Genomic DNA, 13,112 nt, shown 5'->3' with positions numbered 1-13,112 from the left:
AGCTCAGGCTGACTGACCCACCCCTTTAAGAGCCGGCCGGCGCCTGGAGGTCTCGTGGTTTCCCGTAATTGAAATCACCTGCGCTGCGCCCGTCCGCGTCGATATTGAGTAGCGCCTGAACTTTTGCGCCTTAAGAGTACCGTGCAATGGCTGAATTAGCGCCTCAAGACCCTTTGGGGGCGATGCAACCCAATATCTCGCCAGGCAGCGATAACTTTCGTCTGGTATAAACTTAGCGCTTCGCCACTTCTAACGCCTCAAGCGAGGCTATACCCAATTTCTAGGCCAATGAAACCAATTGGATCACCTCAGCTGAGATTGGCTAGCTCAGCACAGACAGATAGGAAACCTGAGATTTTGTTGATCTGTACATCTTCTTGCCACACCACGCATACATTGCATTTACTCACTGAGTCGTACGGATACCGTACCAAGTCTTTCCTTTAATGTGAATAAATATAATATAATGCAAAAGCGGAAAAAAAGCAATAAACGCAAAATGCAGAAGTACACTAGTAGGTCCTCGGGGCATTGCTCACAGGTAGTCCTGGACCTGGAGTGCAATTTTTAATGTTTATTGTGGTCTGCTGTAGTCTAAATGCACCATCGGTTTGCCCATTGCTGTAATGCAGCAAATTTATTACCAAAATATATCACATGATGGATATGCTAAAATAAAAATACCACACACTGATACTGAAAGATATAGGCCTCACATATATAAGAATTACTATTTACCTACCATTTTTCAGAGTGTGCTTAGGATGCTTTCCTCTTCCCTCTTCTTTTTTCTGTTTTGCACTATTTTTCATGGTGGATTTGCACTATTTGCTTAAAATGCAAGTACTTTATTTATTTGGTCATCCTCCCCTTTACAAAACGTTGTTTCTTTTGCTCATTTATTTACTTGAATATGAAAGGTATCTTTTGCCTCCTTTTCTTCCCATGCTGGATACGTAGTTCTTGCTGAAGCTGATGTTCGGGTAGCACTGCATGAGGGAGGTTACTCCCACCAACTTCACGAACATCCCCTTCCCCGGCCCTGGCATAATCATCTGTCCCTTCTCATTAAGTACCTCTCAGTGACATAAAACAAAACTCTCGCCCTAGCATCATCATTGGCTCAGAATGTTTACTTAGGAATATAGGACCAGGAGTTGCCCATTCAACCCCTTGAGCCTGTTCTACCATTCAATTAGACCATGGCTGATCTGTACCTTAACTCCATCTACCCACATTGATTCCATAACCTTTAAGACCATTGCCTAACTAAAACCTGTCAATCTCAGTTTTGAAATTTTCGATTGACCTAGACGCAACAGCTTTTTGGGGGAGAGAGTTCCAGATTTCCACTACCCTTTGTGTGAAGATGTGCTTCCTGACATCACCCCTGGTTTTAAGGGTATGCCACCTTGTTCTGGACTCCCCCACCAGAGGAAATAGTTTCTCTCTATCTACCTCAGTCAGTAGACCTGGCTAGCTCAGTCGATAGAGCGTGAGACTCTTAATCTAAGGGCTGTGGGTGCGAACCCCACTTTGGGCGAATTCTTTGTGGCTAACATAAAAGGGAATCCAAAGGTCTCCTATAGGCACATTAATAGTAAAAGGATTGTCAGAGGAGCAGTGGGGAGGATTAGGGTCCAAAATGGAGATCTATTGGTGGAGGCAGAAGGCATGGCTGAGGTACTGAATGAATACTTTGCATTGGTGTTTACCAAGGAAGAAGATGCTGCAAAAGCTTCAGTAAACGAGGAGGTTGCCAGGATACTGGATAAGATAAAAATAGTTAGAGGAGGTACTAGAAAGACTGGCAGTACTTAAAGTGGATAAGTCACCCAGTCCGGATGGGATGCATCCCAGGTTGCTGAGGGAAGTAAGGGTAGAAATTGCGGAAGTGCTGGCCACAATCTCCCAATCCTCCTTAGATACAGGGGTGGTGCCAAAGGACTGGAGGATTGCAAATGTTGCACTCTTGTTCATAAAAGGGGAGAAAGATAAACCTGGCAAATACAGGCCAGACAGTTTAACGTCGGTGGTGGGAAAGCTTTTAGAAACAGTAATCCGGGAGAAAATTAACAGTCACTTGGACAAGTATGGACTAATAAAGGAGAGCCAGCACGGATTTGTTAAGGGAAAATTGTGTTTGACTAACTAGATTGAGTTTTTTAATGAGCTAACAAAAAGGGTGGATGAGGGCAGTGCAGTTGATGTTGTTTATATGGACTTTAAAAAGGTGGTTGATAAAGTACCACATAATAGGCTTGTTAGCAAAATTGAAGATAAAAGGGGCAATAGCAGCATGGTTACAAAATTGGATAAGGCATAAAACAGAGAGTTGTGGTTAATAGCTGTTTTTTGGACTGGAGGGAGGTATATAGTAGTGTTCCCCAGGTTTCTGTATGAGGACCATTGCTGTTTCTGATGTACATTAATAACTTGGACTTGGGGGTACAGAGCACAATTTTGAAATTTGCAGATGACATGAAACTTAGAAGTGTAGTAAACAGTGAGGAAGAAGTAGAAGTAATAGACTTCAAGAGGACATCAAATCAAATCAAATCAACTTTTATTGTCATTGTTAGTGCACAAGTGCAGTACAACGAAATGTAGGCTTGCGGCTCCCGAGAGTGTACAATTTGGATTAGGACACTTAAACATTTCAACATACATTTGTACATATATATTAGCATAAATATGACCATAATAAAGTGCATCGGCAGATGTGCAGGCTTTAGTGTTTATTTGTGGAGTTCAGTAGGATGACAGCCCTGGGAAAGAAGCTGTTCCTAAATCTGGTCGTACGGGTGCGAATGCATCTGTAGCGTCTTCCAGATGGTAGGAGGGCGAACAGACTGTGGCTGGGGTGGGTAGGGTCTTTGATGATGGACCGTGCCCTCCGTAGGCAGCGTTTCTGATATATATGTTCTATGGTCGGTAGCCGGGTGCCGGTAATGCGTTGGGCAGTTTTGACTACCCGCTGCAGGGCTTTCCGGTCATGGGAGCTACAGCTGCCGTACCATACCGTGATACAGTTTGTCAGGATGCTCTCTATAGTGCAGCGGTAGAAGTTAGAGAGGATCGGGGGTGACAGATTACATCCCTTCAGCCTCCTCAAGAAATATAGGCGCTGCTGGGCCTTCTTCACCAGAGAGGAAGTGTTGAGGGACCAGGAGAGGTCTTCCGTGATGTGGACTCCGAGGAACTTAAAGCTGGCCACCCTTTCCACCTCCGCCCCATTGATGTGGATGGGAGTGTGACTTCCGCCTTTGGACTTCCTGAAGTCCACGATTATTTCCTTTGTTTTCTTGGTGTTAAGGGCCAGGTTGTTGTCGGCGCACCACTTCACGAGATGCTGGACCTCCTCCCTGTAGGCTGACTCATCGTTGTTGGTGATCTGGCCTACTACCGTGGTGTCATCTGCAAACTTGATGATGGTGTTGGAACCATTAACAGCCACACAGTCGTGGGTGAAGAGGGAGTAGAGGAGGGGGCTCAGCACACATCCTTGTGGGGCCCCTGTGTTCAGGGTCGGGGGGGGAGGTGTGGTTGCCTAATTTGACAGACTGGGGTCTGTTTGTTAGGAAGTCCAGGGTCCAGTTGCAGAGGGAAGTGTTCAGGCCAAGAGTTTGGAGTTTGGTGGCCAGCTTGTTGGGGACGATAGTGTTGAATGCTGAGCTGTAGTCTATAAACAACATTCTGATGTAGGTCTCCTTACCATCTAGGTGATTCAGTGCCGAGTGTAGAGCAGTAGTGATTGCATCCTCCGTTGATCTGTTTGCCCGATAGGCAAACTGGTGTTGGTCAAGGGAGGCAGGAACACTGGCTTTGATGTGGGCTAAGACCAGTCTCTCGAAACACTTCATTGTGATGGGTGTGAGTGCGACAGGTCGATAGTCGTTCAGACACGTCACAGCCGCTTGTTTAGGCACAGGAATGATGGTGGTGGTCTTGAAGCATGTAGGGACTACTGCCTGGGCCAATGACAGGTTGAAGATGGCGGTGAAGACATCAGCCAGCTGATCAGCACATTCCTTGAGTACCCGTCCAGGGATGCTATCCGGTCCAGTAGCCTTTCGTGTGTTCACTCTGCGTAAAGCGCCCCTTACGTCGGAGGTCGACAGAGTGAGCACCTGGTCTTCCGGGGGTGGCAAGGCTTTGGTAGCCGGCTCCTTGTTGTCCCTGTTGAAGCGAGCGTAGACGTTGTTAAGCTCCTCCGGAAGGGAGGCGTCGCTGACCGGGGGACTGGTGTTTTTGCCCTTGTAGTCAGTGATGGCCTGGATGCCTTGCCACATGCGCCGGGGGTCCGAGTTGTTGCGGAAGTGATCCTCTATCCGCAGTGTCTGTTTCCATTTGGCAGTCCTGATACCCTTTTTTAGGTTGGTCCTAGCTGCTCTGTAAGCCGCCGCGTCGCCAGATTTAAATGCTGCGTCGCGTGCTTTCAACAGTGAGCGGACCTCTCCGTTCATCCAGGGTTTCTGGTTGGGGTATGACCTGATATTTTTGTGGGTCATGACGACCTCGACGCAGCTGTTGATGTAGAATAGCACTGTGGATGCGCATTCCTCGATGTCATTGTGGGCAAACATTGCCCACAGGCTGGTGGAATGGGCAGACACATTGACATGAATCGTAAAAATTGGGAGGACACATTGGGAGGACTCGTAAAAATCAACATTTCATTGTGCAGTACACACGTCTGCTGCATATATGACAAATAAAATTGAATTGAATTGAATTGAATTGAATTGAATCTTGTCATTCATGTGGAAATGACTTATGAAATGATACTGGGCGGCCTGCTGGTGGTGCTGTCCAGGGAGAGTATAAATACTCGGGCATGGGCCCAGCTTGCCCAGGACATTCTTTAACAGGAACTAGTGAAGGACACAACTAGATCTCCATGTTGAAAAACAGTTGATTAAAGCCTTGTTTAATACTTAGACCAAGTGCCTAGTAGTTTTCTTACATCAATTTAATCAACTGCAACCTGCTCCACGCTCTGAGTGATTTGGGAACAGACGGCTACGATTCAAACTGTAGAAGGGAACTCGGACGTAGTAACCAATCCATCATGGAGAAACTACTCAGACCCACCTGTCTCGACCTGGACCCGAATTCACTTACAGCTGCTAAGGTATGGAAACACTGGTATCGTACCTTTAGCAACTTCCTCGAGGAGTGTGGTAAAAATGTTCCTAATAAGTTACGAATGCTTGCCAATTATGTATCCCCTCATGTGTTTGAATTTATCGAAGACTGTGTAGACTATGACTGCACTATCCAAACACTACAGCAATTGTTATAAATCTCATCATCATCATCAAGAAACTACTCATGAAATAACGCTGGATAGCCAGCTGGTGGCGCCGTCCAAGGAGTATAAATACTCGGGTGTGGGCCCAGCTTTCCAGGGACATTTTCTAAGACAAGGAACTAGTGAAGTACAACTAGACCTCCATGTTCTGAAACAAGTTGATTAAAGCCTTGCTTTAGGCTCAAACCAAGTGCATAGTGAGTTTTATTACATCAATTTAATCAACTTGATATCGACTCCACACTCTGAGTGATTTTGGGAACAGCCAGCTATGACTTCAACTGCAGAAGGGAACTCCGGCATAGAAATCAATCCATCATGGACAAACTACTCAGACCCGCCCGTCTTGACCTGGACCCAAATTCACCTACAACTGCTAAGGTATGGAAACACTGGTATCGTACCTACAGCAACTTCCTCAGGGTGTGTGGTGAGAATGTTCCTGATAAATTAGAGATACTTGCCAATTATGTATCTCCTCATGTGTTTGACTATATCAAATACTGTGTAGACTATGACTCCGCTATTCTAATATTACAGCGACTGTATGTTAAGGCCCCAAACGAAATTTTTGCTCGGCATCTATTGGCCACAACTCGACAACAATCTGGGAAATCACTTGACGAATTCCTTCAAAAGCTTCGCAGGCTCAGCAAGGATTGTAACCTTAAAGCTGTCACAGCTGAGCAGTACCAGAAGGAGCTAATTCGCGATTCCTTTATTAATGGAATTACATCTCCCTTCATACGCCAGCGTCCGTTGGAGAATAAAACCCTCGAGTTACAGGCTGCCTATGACCAGGCGTGTTCCCTGGACTTAGCAAAGAGGAATTCAGATACCTATCTTTTACCTCGTGCACGGGCTGCTACGATCACTTTTAATGACTCCTTCGATAGGTCTCGGGTGGAAGCCCTCACCGATGATGACTGTAACTTAGCGGATGACAACCCTACCCTAGAAGCCTTCACTGATGACGACCCCGCCCTAGCGGCATCTTGGCAATCTGGAAGGAAGTGTTTCTTCTGTGGAGGTGCGTTCCATTATAGGAAATTTTGTCCTGCTCGTAACGCAACCTGCAATCATTGCATCAAGAAAGGTCACTTTTCTAAGGTACGCCAGTCAAGAGCCACTGTTAGTAAGAAAGGACACTTTTCTAAAGTATACCGGTCGAGAGCTCCTGTTAGTTTTGCAGCTACTATCTATAAAACTGCTCCTCCCCCAAGAGCCACTACTAAGGTTACAGCTGCAATCTATAAAACTGCTCCTCCCCCAAGAACCACTACTAAGGTTACAGCTATCAAGGGTAAAACTGCCCCTCCCATCACAGCTGTTTTTCCCCAAACTCTGTCCCATGCAGCCACGAAGGTTTCGGTAAATGGACACATTTTGAGTGCACTAATCGACTCATGCAGCTCTGACAGCTTCATTAGTGAGCGGGCTGTCAGTAAGTTAAAACTACGTATTTACCCCTCGGACAGGGAAATTGCAATGGCTCTGATGACACTGACCACCAACTCTTCTGGCTTTTGTCTTGTTGACCTTATTCTCAATGGCCGCACTTATTTCTCCACCCGGCTTGGGGTGCTCAAGAATCTATGCAGTGATGTGCTCCTGGGACAGGATTTCCAGAAACAATACAAAAGACTCACTTTCGAGTTTGGAGGGTCAAAGCCAGAGCTTACTATTTCCAAAGTACCATTTTGTGCGCTTTCGGCGGCTTCACTCGACGAGCCCTCCTTGTTTGCCAATCTTTCCCCCCGATGTAAGCCCATAGTCACTAAATCATGACGTTTCAGCCAAGATGATCGATCCTTTATCGAGGCAGAAATCTCTCGCCTTCTAGCTGATGGTATCATTGAGCCATGCTCATCTTCCTGGCGAGCTCAAGTCGTTGTTGTTAAAAATCCTCTGAAGCAACACAAGAAACGTCTTTGCATCGATTACTCACAAACTATTAACCAGTATACCAACCTGGATGCCTACCCACTACCATGCATCGATGACATGGTCAATAACCTTGCCAACTACAAGGTATTTTCAACTTTTGATTTAAAAAGCGCATATCATCAAGTACCGTTAAAGGACACTGATAAAAAGTATACAGCCTTTGAGGCCAATGGTCGGCTTTACCAGTTTTGTCACCTTACATTTGGGGTCACCAATGGGGTGACCGTCTTTCAACGGGCAATGGATAGCCTAATCAAACAGGAGAACTTAACGGACACTTTTCCATATCTGGATAATATCACCATTGCTGGTCATGACCAGAAGGAGCATGACGCCAACCTCCAGAAATTTTTTGACGTTCTCCGTCGTCGCAACTTAACCTTAAATGAATACAAATCTGTGAAATCAGTACCATCAGTCAACATCCTTGGCTACTGGGTGGGCAACGGTGTAATCAAACCGGATCCGGAGTGACTTCGTCTGCTTCAGGAGCTCCCTTCCCCTACGAATCTCAGCTCTCTTCGTCGGGCACTTGGCATGTTTGCCTATTATGCGAAATGCATACCCCACTTCTCCGACAAGATCCAGCCCCTGCTTCACGCAAAGTAATTTCCATTGGAGGCAACGGCTATTTCAGCTTTCAACCTCCTCAAGCGACAACTGGAAAAAACCACGCTTCGTTCCATTGATGAAAATCTTCCTTTTGTGGTCGAGTGCGATGCATCAGATGTGGTGATTTCAGCTATCTTGAATCAAGGTGGTCGACCCGTTGCATTTCTGTCCAGAACTTTGCAGGATACATAAGAACATAAGAACATAAGAAATAGGAGCAGGAGTAGGCCATACGGCCCCTCGGGCCTGCTCCGCCATTCAATAGGATCATGGCTGATCTGAATCTAGACTCATGTCCACTTCCCTGCCCTCTCCCCATAACCCCTAATTCCCTTATCTGCTAGGAAAATGTCTATCTCCATTTTAAATGTATTTAATGTTGCAGCTTCCACAGCTCTCTGGGGTAGCAAATTCCATAGATTTACTACCCTCTGAGTGAAGAAGTTTCTCCTCATCTCAGTTTTGAAAGGGCAGCCCCTTATTCTAAGATTATGCCCCCTAGTTCTAATCTCGCCCATCAGTGGAAACATCCTCACCGCATCCACCCGATCAAGCCCCCTCACAATCTTATATGTTTCGATAAGATCGCCTCTCATTCTTCTGAACTCCAATGAGTAGAGTCCCAACCTACTCAACCTTTCCTCATACGTCAACCCCCTCATCTCTGGAATCAACCGAGTGAACCTTCTCTGAAGAGGGGATGACTCATCAGGGGAAGGCAGCTGCAGCCAACTTCCTGGCACCATGGGTGGCTCTGCTGCACAGGCTGGGAGGAAAAAGAGTGGAAGAGCTATAGTGATAGGGGACTCAATTGTAAGGGGAATAGATAGGCATTTTTGCGGCCGCAATCGAGACTCCAGGATGGTGTGTTGCCTCCCTGGTGCAAGGGTCAAGGACGTCTCGGAGCGGCTGCAGAACATTTTGGAGGGGGAGGGTGAACAGCCAGTTGTCGTGATGCACATAGGCACCAACGATATAGGTAAAAAACGGGATGAGGTCCTAAAAGCAGAATATAGGGAGTTAGGAGGTAAATTAAAAAATAGGACCTCAAAGGTAGTAATCTCAGGATTGCTACCAGTGCCACGTGCTAGTCAGAGTAGAAATAGGAGGATATTTCAAATGAATACGTGGCTAGAGGAATGGTGCAAGGAGGAGGGATGCAAATTCCTTGGACATTGGAACTGGTTCTGGGAGAGGTGGGACCAGTACAAACAGGACGGTTTGCACCTGGGCAGGGCCGGGACCGATGTCCTAGGGGGAATGTTTGCTAGTGCTGTTCGGGGGGGTTTAAACTAAAATGGAAGGGGGTTGGGAACCTGAGCATAGAGACAGAGGAAAGGAAAACAGGGATAAAAGCAAAAGATAGGAAGGAGAAAAACAAAAGTGGCAGTCAGAGAAATCAACGGGTTAAATCAAACGTGGCCACAGTAAATAATTCTAATAGGTCTAAGAGCGTTAAAAAAACAAGCCTGAAGGCTTTGTGTCTTAATGCGAGGAGCATTTGTAATAAGGTGGATGAATTGGCTGCACAAATAGAGGTAAACGAACATGATTTGGTTGGGATTACGGAAACGTGGCTCAAGGATGGCCAAGACTGGGAACTCAACATCCAGGGGTATTCGATATTCAGGAAAGATAGGCAAAAAGGAAAGGGAAGTGGGGTAGCATTACTGGTTAAAGAAGGGATTAATACAATTGTAAAGAAGGATATTAGCTCTGATGACGTGGAATCTGTATGGGTAGAATTGAGAAATACTAAGGGGAAAAAAACATTAGTGGGAGTGGTATATAGACCTCCAAACAGTAAGGCGGAGGTTGGGGATGGCATTAAAAGGGAAATTAAAGAAGCGTGCAATAAGGGCACAGCAGTCATCATGGGTGACTTTAATCTACATATAGATTGGGCCAACCAAATTAGTAACAATACTATGGCGGAGGAATTCCTGGAGTGTTTACGGGATGGTTTCCTGGACCAATATGTCGAGGAACCAACCAGAGATCAGGCCATCTTAGACTGGGTATTATGTAACGAGAAAGGATTAATTAGCAATCTTGTTGTACGAGGCCCCTTGGGTCGGAGCGATCATAATATGAGCGAATTCTTCATTAAGATGGAGAATGAAGTAGTTGACTCAGAGACAAGGGTCCTCAATTTAAATAAAGGAAACTATGATGGTCTGAGGAGCAAGTTGGGTAGGATTGATTGGGGAATGGCACTCAAAGGGTTGACAGTGGATAGGCAATGGCAAACATTCAAAGACCGAATGGATGAGCTACAGAATTTGTTCATCCCAGTTTGGCATAAAAATAAAACAAAAAAGGTGACTCAACCATGGCTAACAAGGGAAATTAGGGATAGCATAAGATCCAAGGAGAGGACATATAAATTGGCCAGGAAAAGCAATAATCCTGAGGATTGGGAGCAGTTTAGGAGTCAACAAAGGAGGACAAAGGGATTAATTAAGAAAGGGAAAATAGAATATGAGAGTAAGCTTTCAGGGAACATAAAAACTGACTGTAAAAGCTTTTATAGATATGTGAAGAGAAAAAGATTGGTGAAGTCAAGCGTAGGTCCCTTACAGTCAGAATCAGGGGAATTTATAATGGGAAACAAGGAAATGGCAGACCAACTAAATACATACTTTGGTTCTGTCTTCACAAAGGAGGACACAAATAACCTCCCAGAGATGTCGGGGAACATCGGGTCTGATGAAAGGGAGGAACTGAAATAAATCAGTATTTGTAGGGAAATGGTGTTAGGAAAATTGATGGGACTGAAGGCTGATAAATCCCCAGGGCCTGATGGTCTACATCCCAGGGTACTTAAGGAAGTGGCCCTAGAAATAGTAGATGCATTGCTGGTCATCTTCCAGAACTTGATCGACTCTGGAACGGTACCCACGGATTGGAGGGTAGCTAATGTTACCACACTATTCAAAAAAGGTGGTAGAGAAAAAGCGGGGAATTATAGACCGGTAAGCCTGACATCGGTAGTGGGGAAAATGCTGGAGTCTATTATAAAAGATGTAATAGCAGAGCACTTGGAAAGCAGTGACAGGATCGGACAAAGTCAACATGGATTTACAAAAGGTAAATCATGCTTGACTAATCTACTGGAATTTTTTGAGGATGTAACTTGTAAAATAGATAAGGGAGAACCAGTGGATGTGGTGTATTTGGACTTCCAGAAGGCTTTCGATAAGGTCCCACATAAGAGATTAGCATGCAAAATTAAAGCACATGGGATTGGGGACAAGGTATTGACTTGGATAGAGAACTGGTTGGCGGACAGAAAGCAAAGAGTTGGAATAAACGGGACATTTTTCGAGTGGCAGGCAGTGACTAGTGGGGTACCGCAAGGATCGGTCCTAGGACCCCAGCTGTTCACAATATATATTAATGATCTGGACGAGGGAATTGGATGTAATATCTCCAAATTTGCAGACGACACAAAGCTGGGTGGGAGGGTAAGCTGTGAGGAGGATGTCGTGAAACTCCAGTACGATTTGGACAGGTTGGGTGATTGGGCAGAAACATGGCAAATGCACTATAATGTGGATAAATGTGAGGTTATCCACTTTGGTGGCAAAAACAGGAAGGCAGATTATTATTTGAATGGCACTAGATTGGGAGAAGGGGAAGTGCAAAGAGACCTGGGTGTTATTGTGCACCAGTCGCTGAAGGTAAGCATGCAGGTGCAGCAGGCGGTTAAGAAGGCAAATGGTATGCTGGCCTTCGTAGCAAGAGGGTTCGAGTACAGGAACAAGGATGTATTGCTACAGTTGTACAGGGCCTTGGTGAGACCGCACCTTGAGTATTGTGTACAGTTTTGGTCACCTTACCTGAGGAAGGACGTTCTTGCCATGGAGGGAGTGCAGCAAAGATTCACCAGGCTGATACCTGGGATGGCAGGAATGACGTATGAGGAGAGATTGTGTCGATTGGGCTTATACTCACTGGAGTTTAGAAGATTGAGAGGTGATCTCATCGAAACCTATAAAATTCTGTCAGGTCTGGACAGACTAGATGCAGGAAGGATGTTTCGGATGGCCGGGGAGTCCAGAACCAGGGGTCATAGTCTAAGGATAAGGGGTAAGCCATTTAGGACTGAAATGAGGAGGAACTTCTTCACCCAGAGAGTGGTGAACCTGTGGAATTCTCTGCCACAGAGGGCGGTGGAGGCCAGTTCATTAAATATATTCAAGAAAGAGTTGGATATATTTCTTGAGGCTAAAGGGATCAAGGGATATGGGGAGAAGGCAGGGACAGGGTACTGAATTTGGATGATCAGCCATGATCTCATTGAATGGCGGAGCAGGCTCGAAGGGCCGAATGGCTTACTCCTGCTCCTATCTTCTATGTTTCTATGTTTCTATTTTTCTATGAACTGCCTCGAGAGCAAGTATATCTTTACTTAAATATGGAAACCAAAACTGCACGCAGTATTCCAGGTGTGGCCTCACCAATACCCTGTATAACTGCAGCAAGACTTCCCTGTTTTTATACTCCATTTCCCTTGCAATAAAAGCCAAGATTCCATTGGCCTTCCTGATCACCTGCTGCACCTGCATACTAACTTTTTGTGTTTCATGCACCAGGACCCCCAGATCCCTTTGTACTGTAGCACTTTGCAGTTTCTCTCCATTTAGATAATAACTTGCTCCATTATCCTCCTGTCGAGAAGGAGGCTACGGCCATCATCGAAGCTGTGCGTAAATGGAGTCATTTTCTCGCTCGTTGCCATTTCACACTTATAACCGATCAGTGCTCCGTGGTTTCGTTCGATTGTCTAAAAACGATCCTCTCGTCGACGAGGTAGAACTCACGGACGTCAACCCCACGTATGCGCACTTGCGGTACCCTGATGGCCGTGGGTCCACCATTTCGCTCCAGGACCTGGCTTCCTGTCCGGCCGGTTCCACGGACCCAACTGATAGAGGGACCCACGGGGATGATGTCGACACTCTGCGCTCCCCCGAAGATGACGCCCTACCTGTGACATCGAGAGATCTGCCAGCTGCCCCACCGGATCCACTTGGGGAGCCGAGCGCTCCCCGTGGGATGGCCACTCGAGGCCAGGACGCCGATCAATCCCCGGCTATCCAACAGGATGAAGCCAGCTCTGCGCCTGTGGGGACCCGCACCAGTAGTCACGGTCTCCCCAGCCTCCCTCGGGTAGATCAGAGCAACACGGGCCCTGTCGATCCACCGGTACGGATCAAGCGGCTCAGGGATCAAG

Source organism: Somniosus microcephalus, chromosome 13, assembly GCF_052327205.1.
Source record: "Somniosus microcephalus isolate GS21.2 chromosome 13, FLI_Smic_1.0, whole genome shotgun sequence".
In the NCBI taxonomy this organism is placed as follows: Eukaryota; Metazoa; Chordata; class Chondrichthyes; order Squaliformes; family Somniosidae; genus Somniosus; species Somniosus microcephalus.
This window is presented reverse-complemented; position numbering follows the sequence as displayed.